The sequence below is a fragment of the Lepisma saccharinum genome, chromosome 17 (assembly GCF_977018435.1).
Source record: "Lepisma saccharinum chromosome 17, izLepSacc3.1, whole genome shotgun sequence".
In the NCBI taxonomy this organism is placed as follows: Eukaryota; Metazoa; Arthropoda; class Insecta; order Zygentoma; family Lepismatidae; genus Lepisma; species Lepisma saccharinum.
The window spans coordinates 58,392,893-58,403,958 of record NC_139245.1 but is presented as its reverse complement, the minus strand read 5'-3'; the positions used below and the strand labels follow the sequence as shown (position 1 = coordinate 58,403,958).

Genomic DNA, 11,066 nt, shown 5'->3' with positions numbered 1-11,066 from the left:
CTCCAGATGATGACGTCTTGACTGAGCGCTGTGGCCTGAACCTCAAGATGGTCTTGGTTACAGACGTAATTGCACACATAGCATGACGAAATCACGAAAAAATAAAGACCGAGTCTGCTGCCACGCGCATCTCTTTTGAGGTTCCAGCAGAAAAAGAACGTGGCAGCAGACACTACCATTTTTTTTTATGGTTTCGATCTGCGGTGGAGGACATTTTCGTAAATCGCTCAATCAGGCTAACAAGAGGGAATGTTTGTATTTCCTGTACCGTACCGAGAACTAAAAACAGTAGGTTTTTGTCATAAAAGAAACGAGGAATATAGTTTGCGACTAGGTTCAAGTAACCTGAAATGTACGCACAGCATATCTACGTGTAAAGAACGTTTTTGGTTAAACCAACGTGAATACATTGAGGAAAATTGTGGAAACAGTAAAGTAAGTCGGGTTTAATTATTGCACCTATTAGAGAGGAAGGACTACAAAGTGAGATTCGAAGGGAAATAGTGAACTGTCAGTCACAAATTGTAAGTAATCTTAACAAATGTTCCAGAATACATTAATGGTAATAATTTAAAATTGTAAGAAACAAAAACAGAGGTCTTCTGTATGTTTGATGATTGGTTGTATCGTGATTTTTGTTGAGTTTATTTTTGTCCTCTTCATGCACAGAAAGGCTAATCGGGACCGTGCCTACAGTTTAAAGAAGGATACGAACCACCGTGTTCCTCAACTGAGTATCCTCTAGTTGTGTGGCGAGATAAATAATTTTTTTTAAAAATGAGCAACGTTTGTAGATCGCACTCTGTTGGTTCAAAGGCTATTGGTACCAGTTAGATAAGTCGGAGACACTTTGAACTCGTGTTTTTTCAAATAAAAATCATTTCTACTTACCTCATATGCATAGCAGAACATTTTTCAACCTGGGGATCACTTTTTTTTCCCCATCAAAAACACGTTATTTTTAACATTTTAATTCTTTATTTGTCGTTGCTAATTCGGCGGCCAAATCTTGACTCACGTCTGTCGTCAGCTGATATGCAGTATTGTCAGCTGATGTGCAGTGTTTCCAAACCTATGAACCTATAAATACCGCCCAAGCTATTCACAAAACGTTTTGAATCGAAAATTGTTCCACAAACCATTTGCGGAAGGTTAGGTTAGGTTCAGTTAGATTAGGAAAATTTAGAAAAATAAATTTCAACACGCAACCTTGGCACGTCATCTTGTCAAACTACCGCGTGGTTGCTACACTGACAGGGGGTTACATAACCGAACGCACGGAGCATTTGATTCACGTAGTCGATGGCAATGGTGGCACGAGCTATCATGCAATGGAGATGCATGAGTGACGAAAAATACCTTACTTACAGGACAAATAAGTTGCACGATGCGAAAAAACTATTTCCCCGGCTTCAGAAAGTCCACAAGAATGCAATTCCGTAAGTACTTTCTCTTTTTTTCTCCTGTAAATTTGAAGAAATCCATCTCTGGCTTATCTAATCGTTACCGTTCGAATTCGCAGAAATAATTAATTCTGAGTAAATTTGGCATCAAAATAGTGAATTAAAGAACTTATAAATTTTCTTTGCTTTGGAGTATTTTTGGCTTAAACGAAGAAGAAACCAAAGAAATACCATGACATTCAAACCAAACGTGCGTAATCTACTGACCCATGATTTTTTAAAGGAGAATGCCATTCATACTTAACAAAAGTTCTATTTACGTGTATATGAAGAAAAAAAACGGTATAATTTAACAATACAGGGAATTTCTCCAATTTGTTCGAAATTTCGGATACTTACTAATTTGTGTCTCCTAATCACGAATCTGCACTTAAAATTTGGCGCTCACGTATAGAAATTCCTGAATTATGGCTAGCCCCATGGACCATTGGTGCCAGCCCCACGAACCATTGGCACGTGGTTAGACTAGGTTAGGTTAGGAAACATAGTTAACATAGGAATATATATATTTCGTTCTTTAAGTATTCGAAACGGAAAATCTTGCGATAAATAATGAGCAATTGTGCATTGTCGGTTGCGATGACTGACCCTCTTATTTTGCAAGTTTGGCACGTGAGCGCCAAATTTTAACTTCAGATTCGTGATTAGGAGCCCTAATTTAGTGAGTATGCCGAATTTCAAACAAAATGGGAGAAATTCCCGGTATTGTAAAATCGCTCCAAAAGTGGGGCCGTGGACCCACTGTACCCCTCGATCATTATGTTGAATTTTTTATTATACAGATTTCAATGTTTTACATAATATAAAGTTGGGGTACCAGTTAGATGTAGTGAAAGCACATTTAACTCGTTTATTTCCGAATTATTTACATTTGTACTTACCTTATATGCATAGCGGAACATTTTTCAACTTGGGATTATGTTTTTTTCACTGAAAAAAGCGTAATTTTTCACATTACAAGTATTTATTGGTCGTTGCTAATTCGCTTTGGTAAAACTGTCAAAGCCGGGAATTTACAGGAGAAAGTACTTACGGAATTGAGTTTCTGTGTAATTTCGGAAGGTCGTGGAAGTGATTTCTCGCATTTTTCAATGTATTTGGCCGCTAATTCATGTATTTTTCTATAATAATGTCCGTCCGATGCACGAAAGCTGTTGCTTGCATTTTCATCCATGTACTTGAACCGGATATTGCGAGCATCTGATGACGTAATCCCTGTAAGTGTTTCCAAACAGTTTTTTCACTATATTTCCCAACCTAAAGCAACCTAACCTAATCTTACCGTGATGGTGAGTGGGGCTATTGTGAATGGTTTTTGGGGCTATTCGTAGAAGGTTATACGATCCAGAATTGTTTTTGGGTCTATGCGTGAATGATTTTTGGGGCTATGCGGGAATGGTTTTCGGGGCTATGCGCGAATTTTTCTGTTAAGAAGGTTGAAACACTGCTTTGCCATTTGAAACACAACACTAGCCAAGATTTGCCCGCCATTTTGCGTGTTCAGGAAGCGAGAAAAGAACGAACAATAAATACTCAACATGTTGAAAATAAGTAGATACTAATTTTGTTAAAAAAAAGTTAAATCCCTTGTTAAACAATCTTCCGCAATGCAGAATAAGTAACTACGAATGTCAACAATTACAGAATAAACTAGTTACAGCAGATTCCCGGCTTTGACAGTTTTACCTTCGCTTTCGTTACACACAACATGGTGGGCAAATCTTGTCTTACGTTGTCTATCGTCAGCTGATATGCAGTGTTTCCAAACTTATGAACCAAAAAATTCACAAAAGGTTTTTAAGCAAAAATTGATCCATAAACCATTCACGGAAGGTTAAGTTAGGTTCAGTTAGGTTAGGCAAACATAGAAAATTAAATTGGGGAGAAAGAAAAATGCTCACATGTCATCTTGTAAAACTACCACGTGGTTGCTACACTGACAGGGGGGTTACATATTTGAATGCACAGAACATTTGATTCATGTAGTCGACGGTAATGGTGGCATGAGCTATCGGTGCAACGGATATATGTTAATGTTGAAAATGCCGAATAAGTTGCACGAATGGAAAAAAACACTATTCCCAGCTTCCAAAAGTCCACAGAAACTCAATTCCGTAAGTACTTTCCCGTCATTTCTCCTGTAAATTTGAAGAAATGTGTTTTCACTATATCTAACTGTTACCAAAGTGGGTTCCAGTGCATGGAAAACACAAATGAACGAGAAATTTGATCTGTAAGTAAAAACCTGCAATTTCAGAGTACTTTCGCTGCTTTTTGGTAGTAAAAACTGTTTGTATGCACACTAAAATTGCAAAAGAAAATGTCGAAAATGACTATCAGTACCAAACGTACCAATCCTAACCTAACGACGTGAAGTTATAGCTGCTGTTGTGAACTGTCATTTTTGTTACTTTGTTCACTTGCGCGAAGACTTCAGGCTGTTCTGTTTCACAGTAAAGTAACACACTAAGGTTACAGATGTACTTTACTTCGCAATAACACATGGTACTCATTTACTATACATCGAACATATTTCTTCATTTTTACACAAGCAACTACTTACGGTAATAACTTCCTGTAGCATTGTCGAATGAATGGTTGGACGAGGAATAAGCTGTCTTTGATTAATTAATATATAATTTAACATCTGGAAAGTGTTTCGTGTGATGTGGGAATATTTCATAGCGGAAATTCATGTTCTTTGTTGAAAATTAATTCTCTGACGGACAAAGCCTTTAGCGCATAATGTTTAATGTCAATTAATTATCAAGCGGTTCCGGTGTACAACCTTTGTTCCTCGCTGGGCAAGAATTTTGCCTCCTTTAGGATTCAGAAAGAAGCAAGCTTGTCCCCTTCTTACTCATTCTGAGGAACATGTAAAACTGATTTTAATCAGAGAATAAATTAAAATTAAGCTTACTTTTATTCTCATTTTTGCAATTTTGCAACATTTTTCTAGGGGTGTGCGGGATCCCGAAAATTCAGGACTGGGATCGGGAATTGATTCCCGACCTTTCGGGATCCCGAGCAGTTGAGAAATACCGAATGGTCATTTTTAAAAGTCATTAATTCTCGACGTTTTCTGCATTGTAAATGGCTAGAACTTATCGAAAATTGTTCGTTTTTGTACCAGAAATGCAAAAACAATCACTTAAAGTGAAAATGACGTGTAGAATTCGAGATTTCAAGAGCTTTTGGAAATTTTGAACATTTCCCGCCCCGAAAATTTCCCGTTCCGACCCAAAAAATTTTGTCCACACACTCCTACATTTTTCACAAAATCGTAGACCAAGGAAAATCGTGTACTGCACGAGGCCAAATTTTAGTTCAGTGTAATATTTATCATTAATCAGACCAATTTTGCAACATTTTCACAGAATTGTTAAGAACATTAAAGAATCGTACATAAGACAAAATTTTCATTATTCGGCAATTTAATTTGCATGGAATTTTAGTTCAGTTTATCACATTAAGCCAATATAAACATTTCATTATAATGTGACTTTTTGGTATTATTATTTCTATTTTGTATAGATCAGGTCCCTCACATTTAGTGACGCAGGAAGAAAGAGTGATTTCATGGAAATAGCAATGACAGAAGAGAGAAATAGTATGCAAAAAGCCCAGAAATGACCTTTCAGGGAATGTTGCAAAATTCGACATGCACGACACCAAACTTCGACACACCCCTGTCGGATTAATGTTGCAATTGCCGTAGGGCAATGGAACTGGTATTTTTATGAATGGTAAACAACATGCCTTTCAGTGCACATCAAAGCCCAAAATTGTGTATTTTCGAATAAGGTTCGACACTTGTCGAAATTTGGTGCACCACCCGTGTTTTGTGCTCACATGTTCCACAGCCACCTTATTTTGTTACATGAACAACCTTTGTCTGCCACAACAGACTAGGAAGCTCAGAAAATGGCTCTGAAACAATAATAAAGTGTTGTAATTTGTTTTGAAACAACACAAAACTAGTAAAAACCTTACGTAGAAAACTTACCTTCTTACGAAATCCACTACAAAGCAGTTGATTTTTCGCACTTAGCAGATAGTGCCGTCACAATTTCTCCTGCGCTGCTGCTATGTCTCATCTGGTGCAACCACCCTTTTCACGACGTTGTGTAAACCTGTACACTGTCGCATGATACAAACATGATTTTCTGCATCGTTTCCTTATCTTTTACGATTTTTCAAATACCCTCTCGAACTTAGGCGCATTGTCGAAATTAGGAACGATTACCTTACAACATGTAATTCGTAGCTAGACATATACAGTGTTTTCAAAAAAGCTGGCTTTTCATAATGGGGATTATTTCTGAGTGTTATCTTCATATTTCGGTAGGCTTATTGAATAGATTAAATAGTATAAACATATTCACATAACTAGAGATGGCGCCCAGTGCAGGTTGTGCGAAATTTGTAGCTCCGTTCTTTATCTGTTTTGCGCTAGATCTAGTGCGAATTTGCGTAGTGAAAAAGTGTTTTCCGCCCTGTGAAATTGCAGTAAACGATGGGAATATGTTTGGAGATCAGTTCTATGACAGATACTTGAAAACTTTGAGTGCTTTTCCAACGCTTTGTTCTCTTCGAGGGGCGAGCGCGTGCAAGGACGCTTCGAAGAAAGCCTCGCCCGGGACCTCCGCCCGGAAGTGCGTGCTCCAGCACCTCTTCCTCCTGCTGTTGCTACACAGAGACGTCGAACTTCAGCCTGGACCAGGGACGTCTACGGGGATAACAACAAGTGATGGTGCCTTTCACCTATATTATCAAAACGTGCAGAGTCTAAAGAATAAGTTTTTGGACTGTGAATTAATGACAACTGAGTTCTCCGAATACGACTGTGTGTGCTTTAGCGAGTCTTGGCTCAATTCTGATATCTCGTGTGTTGAAATTCCCCTCTATGAGCAGTTCGATGTTTACCGTAAAGATCGTGAAATGCATGGTGGTGGTGGTGTTATGGTGTGTGTGAACAAGAAGTGGCACAGCAAGATACGATTGGATTTACAACGAGACTGCGAATTACTCTGGATAGAAGTAAGTACTAACCACCGTATAAAAATACTTATAGGTTGTTTCTATCGGCCTGATAGTCCCAAAGAACTCTTAGAGTGTTGCTACGATTCCACTTTGGCAGCTCTGTCCAACCACGAAGTTATTTTGTGTGGGGATTTTAATATGCACATGAAGTGGAATAATGCTGTAGATGGCATACCAACCACTGGAGACGAGGACTGGTTCATAGACAATTTTATTCATGGACTGGGTCTTCTTCAACACAACATGTACAATACGAGAAAAGATAAAAACCTTGACTTCATATTATCCTCGTTTGAAACCTGTGACGTCACGCCCTCTTTGAATCTGCTTCAGTCTGACCACGAGTCGCTATGCGCTACCTTCAAAATCCCGGTGAAAGTAGGAAGCTCCCCTTCTGCACCCCCCAGGCATAAGATTCTGCTGTGGAAGAAAACGCCGTCCGTCGAGCCATTGACTTTTTCAACTGGAACCTGCTTTCCGAAGGGTCCGTGACCGAGGCTGTCGAACTGTTTACAGACGTTATTCATGCCCTAATTCAGGACTATGTGCCACATAAAACAATGAAAAGCAAAAAGTTTCCCCCGTGGTTCGATAAAGAGTTGCATCATCTGTTGCACAACAAAAAGAGAGCATGGCAGCTGTGGAAAAGTTTCCCCAATCCCCACACACACAACACTTTCAAAGCACTTCGTAAGCATAGTAAAGACCTTATGAAACAGAAATACACAGAATATGTAAACACAGTCACAAATGAACTCCTTACTAATCCGAAGAGATTCTGGACATTGATAAATTCACGAAGGCAAACCAAACGCATCCCTTTGGAAGCAACACACAATGGCATTTCAGCTGTTGGTAATGATAGAGCTGAACTATTCAATCAAACATTTCAAATTATGTTTTACATCACCCGCCTATCAAATCTATCTGTTCTCACTCTCTTTCTACCGTCTTTACAGAACCAGATGAAGTCTTGCACTTCCTTACCTCCTTTTCTTCTCACCGAGCATCTGGACCAGACAATATTCCTACTATTTTCCTTCAAAAAACAGCTCACTCACTAGCTACTCCTCTTGCAATGTTATATAATAGGTGCTTCTCTGAAGGCTGCTTTCCCACTCAATGGAAGAAAGCAAATATCATTCCTATTTTTAAATCTGGCAATGCAAACGATACTACATGTTACAGGCCCATTTCTCTCCTTTCCACACTTGCTATTGTCTGTGAAAAGGTTCTAAAAAATAGACTTCTGAAATTCACATCCCCTTACATTAACCCAGCACAACACGGCTTTCTTCCAAATTCTTCATGCCTTACCAATCTGTCTTCTATGCAATCCTATGCCATAAAAGCAATTACTAATCATAATCAGTTGGATGTTGTGTACTTTGATCTGTCCAAAGCTTTTGATTCAGTGGATCACCATTACTTACTTCATAAATTAGCTAACAGATTTAATATAACTGGAAACACGTTAAAAATAGTGAAAGACTATCTAAGAAATAGACAACAACGTGTTATACTTCCTGGAACTAATTCTAACTGGCTTCCTGTTATATCTGGTGTGCCGCAAGGAAGCGTTCTTTGCCCTCTGTTATTTGTATTATATCTGGATGATCTCGCAGACCTCTTTAATTCCCCCATCTCAAGCACAATTCTAATGTTCGCTGATGATTGCAAGATTATGAGAGAAATAAAACAGCCATCAGACATGCAACTTCTCCAAAATGACATAAATAGATTCTCTGAATGGTGCAAGCGATGGAAACTGACCACAAACCCTTCGAAATGCTCTTACATAACAATTTCATTGAAACAAAACATTCTTGAAGGTAATTATACACTCACCGACATCACTCTAACAAAAGAAGCACAACACCGAGATCTAGGTATCCTCATAGACTCTAAACTAACTTTCGATAATCACATATCAACCATCACAAAAAAGGCAATGCGTATGCTAGGCTTACTTTACAGATTCACCGAAATCCATAACCCGAAAGCACTTTCCATTTATTTCAAAACTTTTGTGTCCCCCATTGTAGAATACTGTTCACCAATCTGGAACATGGCTGCCCCTTATCATACCTCAAAGATGAGAGTGTACTCAGTGTTTTTCTCTCCATCATTCGATATAGAGTTCTGGCCCTGAGACACCTACCTAAGAGAGATCTGCTTATAAACTTAAACATAAATACTCCAGAATCACGTAGATACGTTGCAGATATGAAATTACTACATAAGATAATTAATGGAAACCTAAGATGCAGCATCCCACTCCACGAACTCTCCCTCAGTGTGCCTAGACACAAAACACGGAGCAAGGAAACTTTCCACACTGCAACTCCAAGACTCTCACTCATTCAACGTTCGCTATTTCATAGGCTACCAAATCAGTTCAATGTCATCTCAAACCATACCAATATATTCAGTTCATATCCATCTTTTATCACCAACATAGAAAAAATTGTATATAAGTAATGCTTTTGTGAAACACATCTGTTACCTTGGAACTGTCTTGACTTGTTTATGTTTATTTTTATATTTTGTTTATTTTATTTTTTTTATCTTGTTTCGTGTGTGCATTTTAACACTAGTGTACTGTTTTACTGTTATTTCTTTCCGGTTTAAAATGGCTTCTGCTGTAATGGAAATTTCAATAAATAAATAAATAATATATATAATATGATTTTCAATGTGTGAATTTATTATACAAACACATACATGAAGCAAGTAAGATTGATTGATTGATTTGGTATTTTAAGTCCACTTTATACACAGTAAGCCAAATCGGGACTGGGCCTACAGTTTAAAGTGGGATCCGAACCACTATGTGCCTCCACCAGGTATCGATGAAGCAAGGAAGAAAATACGGCTCTACCTTTTGAAAATCTAGTATGTCTCTTTACATTAAATTTTGTGTTCAGTAAAATACATTTGTATTCTGGCTTTCCAGTACATTATGTATAATTTGTTTAAATACCCGCTAAACCTGATCATGTAACAACTTGTGATGTATTTTGGCTGCTTGTTGCAGTGGTTTTCAACCTTTGTGAATCCACAGCCCAGTAAATATATGTCTTACAAGTCGATGCCCTGATCCCAACAATTTCACTCATAAATACATTTCTGATCTTTAAAGTTTATATGTAAATGAATATGCAGCCTTAATTAATATTAATACATCAACTATGGTATAATGAAAGTTCAATTATGTATAGACTTGATGTCAAATATAAAATTAGATTTAAATTAGTCGTCAACCCCTGGGTGCAACGGACCTTTTGCGACCTGGCGGTTGAAAATCACTGCCACAAAAAAATGACGTAGAAGCAAATAAGACTGGCCGCAAATGTCAAAGAAATCTATTTAAGAAATGTCAACTGGACCTACAGTTTGAAATGAGATCCGAAGCACTCTGCCTCCACTGAGGATTGAACCTCAGACCTCTTATTATTACAAGGCAACGACATTACTTTATTCCACTCCAGATCCCCATTCATTATTATAAAAGGAACCTTCTATTAAAAAGCCGGCCTTTTCCCACCAACAGTACTTGCAATTTGTTCTCTGTGATTTACAGGCTAAATTAAATCGTAATCTCTGATTAAGTAGCTAACAATCTTGTAAAGTATGGAGAACATTCAGACTGAAACAACACATGGCAGTACAGTGGGGGTGTCACATTGAATGAGGTGCCAAATGACTTGGGCCCCTTCAGTCTGTAAGCAAGCATCTAACACACACGTGCAAACAAGACCGAGGTGGCATGATGCATGCCACTGAAGGAGTTTTCAGACCGAAGTCACAGATGACAAGCGACACAGTCTACTTCAGTATAAAGCAAAACATTCAATGTGCATGCAAGAACAACAGACCAAAGTGGCACGGTGCATGCAATTGAGAAAACAGTATAGTCTGAGCAACATGCAGTGACATGTTCAGCTCATTGTCGCACTTTGGTGGAAAGGTCTGCTTCCAAGTGACACAAGTCACTTGTTGCTTCAGTCTGAAAGTTCCTGAGAAAAGGGTAGAGGCCAGGTGACAAGCTACACTTGCAGCTTATGTTGCTTCGGTTCAAAAAGTTACATTTACTTCTAAGGGTTGGTTTCCAATAGCCAAGTGTCGCTTCCGTTTCAAAGCTCCGTTAAACAGGATATATTGATGTGTGACTCCATTTAGTGACGGGGATCTCTGGAGACAGAGATGTAGCTTGAAGAAAAGTGAGAGGTTAAGTTTAATTTGTTGGCCCACCTGGCCGAGAAGAGGGAAGATGATGAAGACAGAGCTCTTTCCACACTTACCTGGCCCAATAGCCGCTGGCTACCCACAGGCTCATGCCGGTGTCGCCATCTCATCTCGATGCCTCGGGCATGCTCCGTGATTCAACTCGCTCTCGGCGCTTACTGTGCTCATCCTGACGGTTTTGTGATCTACAATAACTGTGTGCCATTTTCATGCCATAGATGAAGTTTTATTCCCTGTCATAATGTGTTGAACCTGCAGGTTTCCATTCCTCTACCATCGGGTTGATTACCTCCATGTGGACGAACCCAGTAG

General features: G+C 38.7%; 1 protein-coding gene across 1 annotated transcript in view; it reads left to right on the top strand.

Moving 5' to 3' along the window:
- The first annotated feature begins 212 nt into the window (after positions 1–212).
- LOC146001431 (uncharacterized) overlaps positions 213–11,066 on the top strand; it is a 79,935-nt gene continuing 69,081 nt past the window's right edge. The window contains exon 1 of the mRNA XM_083138751.1: positions 213–524. The gene's annotated coding sequence lies outside the window, so the exon portion shown is untranslated. The remainder of the gene's footprint in view (positions 525–11,066) is intronic.